The sequence below is a fragment of the Pseudophryne corroboree genome, chromosome 4, assembly GCF_028390025.1.
Source record: "Pseudophryne corroboree isolate aPseCor3 chromosome 4, aPseCor3.hap2, whole genome shotgun sequence".
Classification (NCBI taxonomy): domain Eukaryota; kingdom Metazoa; phylum Chordata; class Amphibia; order Anura; family Myobatrachidae; genus Pseudophryne; species Pseudophryne corroboree.
Genome location: NC_086447.1, coordinates 784,131,186 through 784,141,520, shown reverse-complemented (window position 1 = coordinate 784,141,520; position 10,335 = coordinate 784,131,186).

The window sequence follows — 10,335 nt, the reverse complement described above, 5'->3', positions numbered from 1 at the left end:
AGTGCAGCAAATTCGTTGCGCTTTACAATTGGAACAACAGTATTAGGACAAAACTGGGCAAAAACAGCCAGACAGAGGTTGGAAGGCTCTGCTCGCAAGTTTACAATCTGTAGGACGGTTACCACAATATTTACCTTTGGGATGTTGTTTGTTGGTCTTCTGGCGCCGGTTTCCCAGACTGGTGTCGGGATTCTGGTGTTGGTCACAACCACGCCAGCATCCCGTCTCTAACATGGCTCACTCCTTTAAATGGGAGCTTTATTAAAGGGATCCATCTAAGTCTTATGGACTTTTTATCCCCACGAATTTTAACATATTCATCCATTGGTCAAAAAAGGGGAGAGATTTAATCAGTGCATTAATCTCTGTACCAACCCACATCACTATAACATTAATCTGATACATGTTTTATTATTTATAAAATAAATATCAATCCAAATCATACATCTATTGGATCTAGCAGACCACTTTAAGCTTCCCAGTTTCATATTCAATACCTGAAGTGAACGTTCAGCATCCTGGGATTTCTGCATGTGTAAAAGTAAATGATCCAGGACTTGAATATATATATATATATATATATATATATATACACACACACACACACACACACACACACACACACACATATACATACATATATGTATATATACACACACACACATATATATATACATTCACAGTGCTTCACTATTTCCACATTTTGTTATGTTGCAGCCTTATTCCAAAATGGAATAAATTAATTTTTCCCTCAAAATTCTACACACACATAATAATTTTTGCTAATTTTATAAAAAATAGAAAACTAAGAAATCACATGCACATAAGTATTCACAGCCTTTGCTTAATACTTTGTTGATGCACCTTTGGCAGCTATTACAGCCTCAAGTCTTTTTGAATATGATGCCACAAGCTTGCTACACATATCTTTAAGCAGTTTTGCCCATTCTTCTTTGCAGCATCTCTCAAGCTCCATTAGGTTGGATGGGAAGCGTTGGTGCACAGCCATTTTCAGATCTCTCCAGAGATGTTCAATCGAATTCAAGTCTGGGCTCTGGCTGGGCCACTCAAGGATATTCACAGAGTTGTCCTGAGGCTACTCCTTTTATATCTTGGGTGTGTTCTTAGGGTCGTTGTCCTGCTGAAAGATGAACCGTCGCCCCAGTCTGAGGTCAAGAGCGCTCTGGAGTAGGTTTTCATCCAGGATTTCTCTGTACATTGCTGTATTCATCTTTCCCTCTATCCTGACTAGTCTCCCAGTTCCTGCCACTGAAGAATATCCCCACAGCATGATGCTCTCACTACTATGCTCCACTGTAGGGATGGTATTGGCCTGGTGATGAGCGGTGCCTGGTTTCCTCCAAACATGATGCCTGGCATTCATGACAAAGAGTTCAATCTTTGTCTCATTAGACCAGAGAATTTTGTTTCTCATGGGAGTCCTTCTGTGCCTTTTGGAAAACTCCAGGCAGGTTGCCATGTGCTTTTTACTTAGGAGTGGCTTTCGCCTGGCCACTCTCCCATGCAGGCCTGATTGGTGGATTGCTGCAGAGATGGTTGTCCTTCTGGAAAGTTCTCCTCTCTCCACAGAGGTATGCTGTAGCTCTGATAGAGTGACCATCGGGTTCTCAGTCACCTCCCTGACTAGGGCCCTTCTCCCCCGATCGCTCAGTTTAGACGGCTGGCCAGCTCTAGGAAGAGTCCTGGTGGTTCCGAACTTCTTCCATTTACGGATGATGGAGGTCACTGTGCTCGTTGGGACCTTGAAAGCAGCAGATATTTTTCTGTACCCTTCCCCAGATTTGTGGCTCGAGACAATCCTGTCTCAGAGGTCTTCAGACAATTCCTTTGACTTCATGCTTGGTTTGTGCTCAGACATGCACTGTTAAGTGTGGGACCTTATATAGACCGGTGTTTGCCTTTCCAAATCATGTCCAATCAACTGAATTTACCACAGGTGAACTGCAATTAGGCTGTAGGAACAGCTCAAGGATGATCAGTGGAAACAGGATGCACCTGAGCTCTATTTTGAGCTTCATGGCAAAGGCTGTGAATACTTACGTACATGTGATTTCTTAGTTATTTATTTTTAATATACTTGCAAATCTCTCAAGAAAAACTTTTGTCACGTCGTCATAATGGGGTATTGTTTGTAGAATTTTGAGGGAAAAAATTAATTTATTCCATTTTGAAATAAGGCTGTAACATAACAAAATGTGGAAAAAGTGAAGTGAATACTTTCCAGGAGCAGTGTGTGTGTATATATATATATATATATATATATATATATATATATATATACAGGTTGAGTATCCCTTATCCAAAATGCTTGGGACCAGAGGTATTTTGGATATCGGATTTTTCCGTATTTTGGAATAATTGCATACCATAATGAGTTATCATGGTGATGGGACCTTAATCTAAGCACAGAATGCATTTATGTTACATATACACCTTATACAAACAGCCTGAAGGTCATTTTAGCCAATATTTTTTAGAACTTTGTGCATTAAACAAAGTGTGTCTACATTCACACAATTCATTTATGTTTCATATAAACCTTATACACACAGCCTGAAGGTCATTTAATACAATATTTTTAATAACTTTGTGTATTAAACAAAGTTTGTGTACATTGAGCCATCAAAAAACAAAGGTTCCACTATCTCACTCTCACTCAAAAAAGTCCGTATTTCGGAATATTCCGTATTTCGGAATATTTGGATATGGGATACTCAACCTGTATATATATATATATATATATATATATATATATACACATATACACAAACACACGCTATATATATATATATATATATGTCTATTTAATCTATAATGGTCTTTTATCTTTGAAGTAATCATTTTAAGTACAGGGATGTAGTTTCCGCACATACTTATCAGTTTAGTGGAAACTGATTGTTTCTGCGGTTGCTTCTATGGATTTCAGTAGCTTTAAATGAACAGCTACACGGTTATCAATATACACTGTTCTATTGTTGTAATCCTTTAGATAACCTATCCATTTATATTTTGAGTGTTTTCAGTATCCAGACCCATTTAACCAGCCTTAGCAGTTTTATGTACAGTTCGATACATCATAGAGAGTTGTTCCTTAATTGCCTGTGATGGTTTCCAGCAAGATTGCGCACACTGACTGTTGGTTCTTTTTGTTATTATTTACTTGTTACCTTGGTGATGGGCCCCGCCTCTCCCGTCCGCTGACTGGTAGACGCGTTCTGATGCGCTTCCGTTGGGCGGACTCCGGGGGTGTGGGAGTCTTGGAGCACGGAGGTGACGTGATGTTTGTTTTGTTACCATGGAAACCCGATCTCCCGTCAGCTGTGGATGGCCGTGTTTAATGACGGCACCCGTGACCGGAAATGGGTGGTGAAGGAGATTAGGGTCTGGACACTGGGTGATCTATATAAGGTATGTTGTATTTTCTGTGTTTGTATCCTGACGAAAGGTGTGATTAAACAGCACCTGAAACGTTGACATCAAGCCTGTGTAGCTGTCTTTTTTGGTGTTGAAAATCCGTGGAGTGCCGCCTGAACTTGCTCTGTATATATATAGATATATATAGATATATACACATATATATATATATATATATATATATATATATACACACACACACACATATACATATATATCTACACACATACATATATATATATACATACATATACACACATATATGTATATATATATATATATACACACATATTTTGTTTGTGGGGTGCAATTTGTGCTACTACCTTATATATTATAACAACTTATACAATAAAAGTTAACTTAATAGTGGCCACTTCTTTGTGGTATCCAATAAATAAAACACTCCAAATCATAAACAGTGGCAGCAGCCAGATTTCAATTTTGTCCAATCCCCGATAAGACAAGTGAGAAATAGTGATAAATCGGCTGCGCCTTCAGTGTTCAAGAATCAACAGAAATCAACCGTGACGGTAATTCTTATCCTCTAGTGACAATCAAATTCTCGTACCAAACATATGAAGATGATGAGCTTGTAAAGGTATCTCTATGGATATTCCTCCTTTGTAAGATCCTCAAAGCTTATGCAGATCATCATATATTTGGAGGGTGGAGACAATATATATATGTAAATAAAGTGCACTTCCACAGCAAAGTGACTTTGTGCTTACGTGCAAAAAAATAAAGTGCGTAAGTGCTTATTGTGCAAAAAAGGAGATTTTTTAAATGCTGACTTTTGGGTGATGCTCTATTCACCAAAAATCCAAAAAGTGCAATAACTCCTTTTAAAAATTGAGGTACCACTCACATTTCCATATAATTATTAAGTCTGGGTGGATTCCTCATGTACGTTCTTCAAATTGGAACCTTAAAACCAAAAAAGTCTCCCCAAAGGGGGGAAAAAGCCTCTGATAGTGTAATATCGTTTTTAGTTAAACATTTATTACACACAACAAAACATCAAATTGGACTCGTACAATGCTTATAATATGTATGAGCTTATCTCTATATATATCATGTAGTACAGCGGAGAATCAGGGGACCTTATATAGACCGGTGTGTGCCTTTCCAAATCATGTCCAATCAACTGAATTTACCACAGGTGGACTGCAATATATATACACTGCTCAAAAAAATAAAGGGAACACTTAAACAACACAATGTAATTCCAAGTCAATCACACTTCTGTGAAATCAAACTGTCTACTTAGGAAGCAACACTGATTGACAATCAATTTCGCATGCTGTTGTGCAAATGGAATAGACAACAGGTGGGAATTATAGGCAATTAGCAAGACACCCCCAATAAAGGAGTTGTTCTGCAGGTGGTGACCACAGACCACTTATCAGCTACTATGCTTTCTGGCTGATGTTTTGGTCACTTTTGAAAGCTGGCAGTGCTTTCCCTCTAGTGGTAGCATGAGACGGAGTCTACAACCCACACAAGTGGCTCAGGTAGTGCAGCTCATCCAGGATGGCACATCAATGCGAGCTGTGGCAAGAAGGTTTGCTGTGTCTGTCAGCGTAGTGTGCAGAGCATGGAGGCACTATCAGAAGACAGGCCAGTACATCAGGAGACGTGGAGAAGGCCGTAGGAGGGCAACAACCCAGCAGCAGGACCGCTACCTCCGACTTTGTGCAAGGAGGAACAGGAGGAGCACTGCCAGAGCCCTGCAAAATGACCTCCAGCAAGCCACAAATGTGCATGTGTCTACTCAAACGATCAGAAACAGACTCCATGAGGGTGGTATGAGGGCCCAACGTCCACAGGTGGGGGTTGTGCTTACAGCCCAACACCATGCAGGACATTTGGCATTTGCCAGAGAACACCAAGATTGGCAAATTCGCCACTGGCACCCTGTGCTCTTCACAGATGAAAGCAGGTTCTCACTGAGCACATGTAACAGACGTAATCGTGTGGGGTGGCATTTCTTTGGGGGGCCGCACAGCCCTCCATGTGCTCGCCAGAGGTAGCCTCACTGCCATTAGGTACCGAGATGAGATCCTCAGGCCCCTTGTGAGACCATATGCTGGTGCGGTTGGCCCTGGGTTCCTCCTAATGCAAGACAATGCTAGACCTCATGTGGCTAGAGTGTGTCAACAGTTCCTGCAAGACGAAGGCATTGATGCTATGGACTGGCCCGCCCGTTCCCCAGACCTGAATCCAACTGAGCACATCTGGGACATCATGTCTCGCTCCATCTACCAACGCCACGTCGCACCACAGACTGTCCAGGAGCTGGCAGATGGTTTAGTCCAGGTCAGGGAGGAGATCCCTCAGGAGACCATCCGCCACCTCATCAGGAGCATGCCCAGGCATTGTAGGGAGGTCACACAGGCACGTGGAGGCCGCACACACTACTGAGCCTCATTTTGACTTGTTTTAAGGACATTACATCAAAGTTGGATAAGCCTGTAGTGTGTTTTTACACTTTAATTTTGAGTGCGATTCCAAATCCAGACCTCCATGGGTTAATAAATTTGATTTCCATTGATAATTTGTGTGTGATTTTGTTGTCAGTACATTCAACTATATAAAGAACACAATATTTAATAAGAATATTGCATTCATTCAGATCTAGGATGTGTTATTTTAATGTTCCCTTTATTTATTTTTGAGCAGTATATATATATATATATATATATATATATATATATATACATACACACACACATATACATACATACACACACACGCACAATCAGAAAACCCAGCACCAAAGTAAGTAAGCTCACTTATCCTCAACACTTCAATAAATAAATGAGGGGGGCTTAGTTAGTGGATTGGCCAATGCTCGGAAGCCTGCAAACCGACCGCCAAGGTACCCCACCTTCATGCAGGTCCTTGTTAGGGTCTCCTGCCCTGTGCTGCCACGTCGTCATGGCAACCGGGAGACAAGTACTAGCAGAGTAACCTGAGCGCAGCTGATACTCCGGTTCGGGTCTTTTGCTGTGCAGTGGTTATAGGCTTTGTGCACAGCAGGGGATCCGGTGCTGGTTTTTGTGCTCACAGTCTGTGAGGTCTGAGTGGGGCGTGGACAGCACCTGCTTTATAAGGCCTCTTTCCAGGTTAAGCAGATGCTGCTGAATCTTTGTTGGTTAGTCAGTTCCTGAAAGTTAGCCAGTACTGTGTAGCTTTGTATTTGTTTGTTGCTTACTGCAAATAGGCCTGGGGATTTGGTATTACACTCTGCCAATCCAGACCTAGCAGTAAGACTGGAGTCAGTCGTTTAGCTTGCTGGGGTTCTGTTACTACTCTGTGAACTTAGCAAGTTTGCGGCTGTATTCTAAGACTTGCCTGTCTAATCCTGTCTCACTGTGCTAGGTGTCAGGGGTCAGTTTAGTGGCAGTAAACTGAACCTGTGCACTGCAAGTGAGAATTAGGATTGTGGAGACTCTCCTTGTGTCTATCATTCCATCTCTGACCAAGGAGTTTACTGCCACACCCGTTGGTAACCCTTTAGGGTTTTGCTGTTGCCCTTAGCAACAGCATTTCGGGTTCTCTATGTATTAAAACACAACATCTTGCTTTTCCCATCTGAGCATTTCTAATACAAGGGAGATACCCAGTTCCTTAGCCTCTGGGCTTCTCTGTTCACTTTGTGTGTATTTTGTTACCCTATCACCTTCTGTGTACGTTATGTCATATTCCCCAGTCTGTCTGTGAGTCCATTTGTTGTGCATAACAGTTCTGACACCAGTACTTTCCTGCAGGCACTGGTGTACACAACATATTCAGCAGCCTAATACTCCTGTTGAAATTTTGTGGGAATATGGAGCATACCCCTCAAAATACGTTGCAACAGGTGGTCGATCAGGTGCAGGTTCTGACTCGACAATTTAATGATCTGTCCATTAAAATGCACACCTCCCAGGCTGCTGGCGGAGCTCCCGCAGCAGCAGCACCTGCAGGGGTTAAGGAGCCGAAAGTAAATCTCCCGGATCGTTTTTCTGGAGATCGCTCGCAGTTCTTTTGTTTCAAGGAGAGCTGCAAGCTATACTTCCGGCTTAGGCCTCAGTCTTCTGGGTCGGAGATTCAGCGGGTGGGCATAGTGATTTCCTTGCTTCAAGGAGACCCACAGGTCTGGGCATATGGGTTGCAGCCTGACTGTCCGTCGCTTAAAAGTGTTGATGCTTTTTTTACGGCAGTGGGCATGTTGTATGATGACCCTGACAAGACGGCCTCAGCCGAGGCTCAGATTTCGATCCTTAAGCAAGGGCGAAGGCCAGTTGAGGTTTACTGTACGGAGTTTCGGAGGTTGGCCCATGATACCCAGTGGAATGACCCAGCCCTGAGACACCAGTACCGAAGAGGTCTTTCTAACCAGATAAAGGACCAACTGGTACAATATCCCTTGCCTGATAGCTTGGATCAGCTCATGCAGTTATCCATCCGGGTGAATAGACGGCTGAGAGAGCGTAGGCTTGAAAGGGAGACTGAGATTTCCTTCCTTCCCAAGGGAACCTCAGACTCTGAGGAATTTTCCAAGGAGCCTATGCAGATTGGGGCTACCCGCCTCTCCTCGCGTGAGAAGACGCGGAGGAGACAGCAGGGGTTGTGTTTGTACTGTGGGAATAAAGGTCATGTGGTAGTATCATGCCCAGAAAAGCCGGAAAACTTCAGGGCCTGAGGGTGATGGGAAATATCCTGTCAGGCCAGAAGTCAGAATTTCCCAAGAAGACTTTTATCATTCCGGTGACCTTGAAGATCCTCGGTCAAACTGTCAAGACTGAGGCCTTTGTGGATAGTGGGGCCGACGGGGTTTTTATGGACCGCCAATTCGCCCTGAAACACTCTGTTCCCTTAGTACCCTTGGCATCGGAAATTGAGATTTGTGGGTTAAACGGGGAACCATTATCCCAAGGTAAAATTACCTCTTGCACTAGCCAGATTTCTTTGTTTATTGGAGCCACACACTCTGAAAAATTGTCCTTTTATGTGACTGTCTGTACTTTTGCCCCATTGGTGTTGGGGTTACCCTGGTAAAGGGCCCACAATCCTCAATTTGACTGGGTCTCTGGGGAGATTCTTAGTTGGGGTACTGATTGTTTCAGGAGTTGCTTGAGCCTTCCAGTCAGGCTCTCGCAGCTAAGTTTGCCAGGATTGCCAGGGTGTTATGCAGATTTTGCGGACGTGTTCTCCAAAAAAGTTGCAGAGGTACTACCTCCCCATCGCCCCTATGACTGTGCCATTGATTTGTTGCCAAATGCTAAGCTTCCCAAGAGCAGGTTGTACTCCCTGTCACGTCCTGAGACTCAGGCTATGGCAGAGTACATTCAGGAGAACTTGGCTAAGGGATTTATCAGACCTTCACAGTCTCCAGTTGGGTCGGGGTTCTTCTTCGTGGGTAAAAAGGACGGTTCGTTGCGACCCTGCATCGACTTCAGGGAATTGAACCGTATCACGATTAAAAACTCATACCCACTGCCTCTCTTTCGGTCTTGTTTGACCAGCTTCGTACTGCCACCATTTTTTCTAAGATTGACCTACGCGGTGCATACAATCTAATCCGAATAAGAGAGGGGGATGAATGGAAGACTGCCTTTAATACCCACTCAGGGCATTATGAATATTTGGTGATGCCTTTTGGGCTCTGTAATGCCCCGGCAGTCTTCCAGGATTTCATGAATGATGTGCTCAGGGAATATTTGGATAGATTCTTAGTTGTATACTTAGATGACATCCTAATCTTCTCCCATTCCCTGGAGGAACATCGGAAGCATGTACGCTTAGTCCTCCAGAAACTCAGAGACCACCGGCTTGGGGCGAAGCTGGAGAAGTGCGAATTTGAAGTTCAGCAAATCGCATTTCTAGGATATATTATCTCCCCAGAAGGTTTCCAAATGGAGGGTTCCAAGGTACAGGCAGTCCTGGATTGGGTGCAACCCACTAGTTTGATGGCGCTTCAGCGTTTCCTGGGCTTTGCGAATTTTTATAGACGATTTATCGCTGGATTTTCGTCTATAGTGGCGCCCTTGGTGGCACTCACTAAGAATGGGGCGGATGTTGCTCACTGGTCTTGTGAGGCTAAAGCGGCTTTTGCCCGTCTCAAAAGGGCATTTGTTTCGGCCAAGGTGTTGCGACACCCAGATCCAGAGCGTCCTTTTGTGGTGGAGGTGGATGCCTCTGAGATGGGTATTGGGGCAGTGCTTTCTCAGATGGGAGTGTCTGATAATCGCCTTCATCCCTGTGCTTACTTTTCCCGTAAATTTTCGCCTGCCGAGATGAATTATGACGTGGCTAACCGGGAATTGTTGGCTATTAAGGATGCACTCGAGGAGTGGAGACACTGGCTTGAGGGGGCTAAGTTTGTGGTCTCAATTCTCACTGACCATAAGAATCTGGCATATTTAGAGTCAGCGAAGCGTCTCAATGCCAGGCAGGCACGATGGGCTTTGTTTTTTGCTCGCTTTAATTTTTTGATAACATATCGCCCTGGGTCAAAAAACATCAAGGCTGATGCGCTCTCGCGGAGTTTTGCTCCAATCCAGGAGACCACCGAGGAGCCGTTGCCCATTGTTTCCCCATCATGTATTAAAGTGGGCATTACCCAGGACCTCTTATCATTAGTCCTTAGAGCACAGGAGCAGGCTCCTCCAGACCTTCCGTTAGGTCTTTTGTTTGTGCCTCCTAGGTTAAGACAGCGAGTGTTCCTGGAATTCCATGCCAAGAAGTCGGCAGGTCACCCGGGTATTGCCAGAACTCGGGAGTTGCTATCTAGGGCGGTGTGGTGGCCCTCGGTGGCTAAGGATGTGGATCAGTGGGTTCGGGCATGTGACATCTGTGCCCGAAATAAGACTCCTAGAGGGGTTCCTGTTGGCCCATTACATCAACTCTCTATCC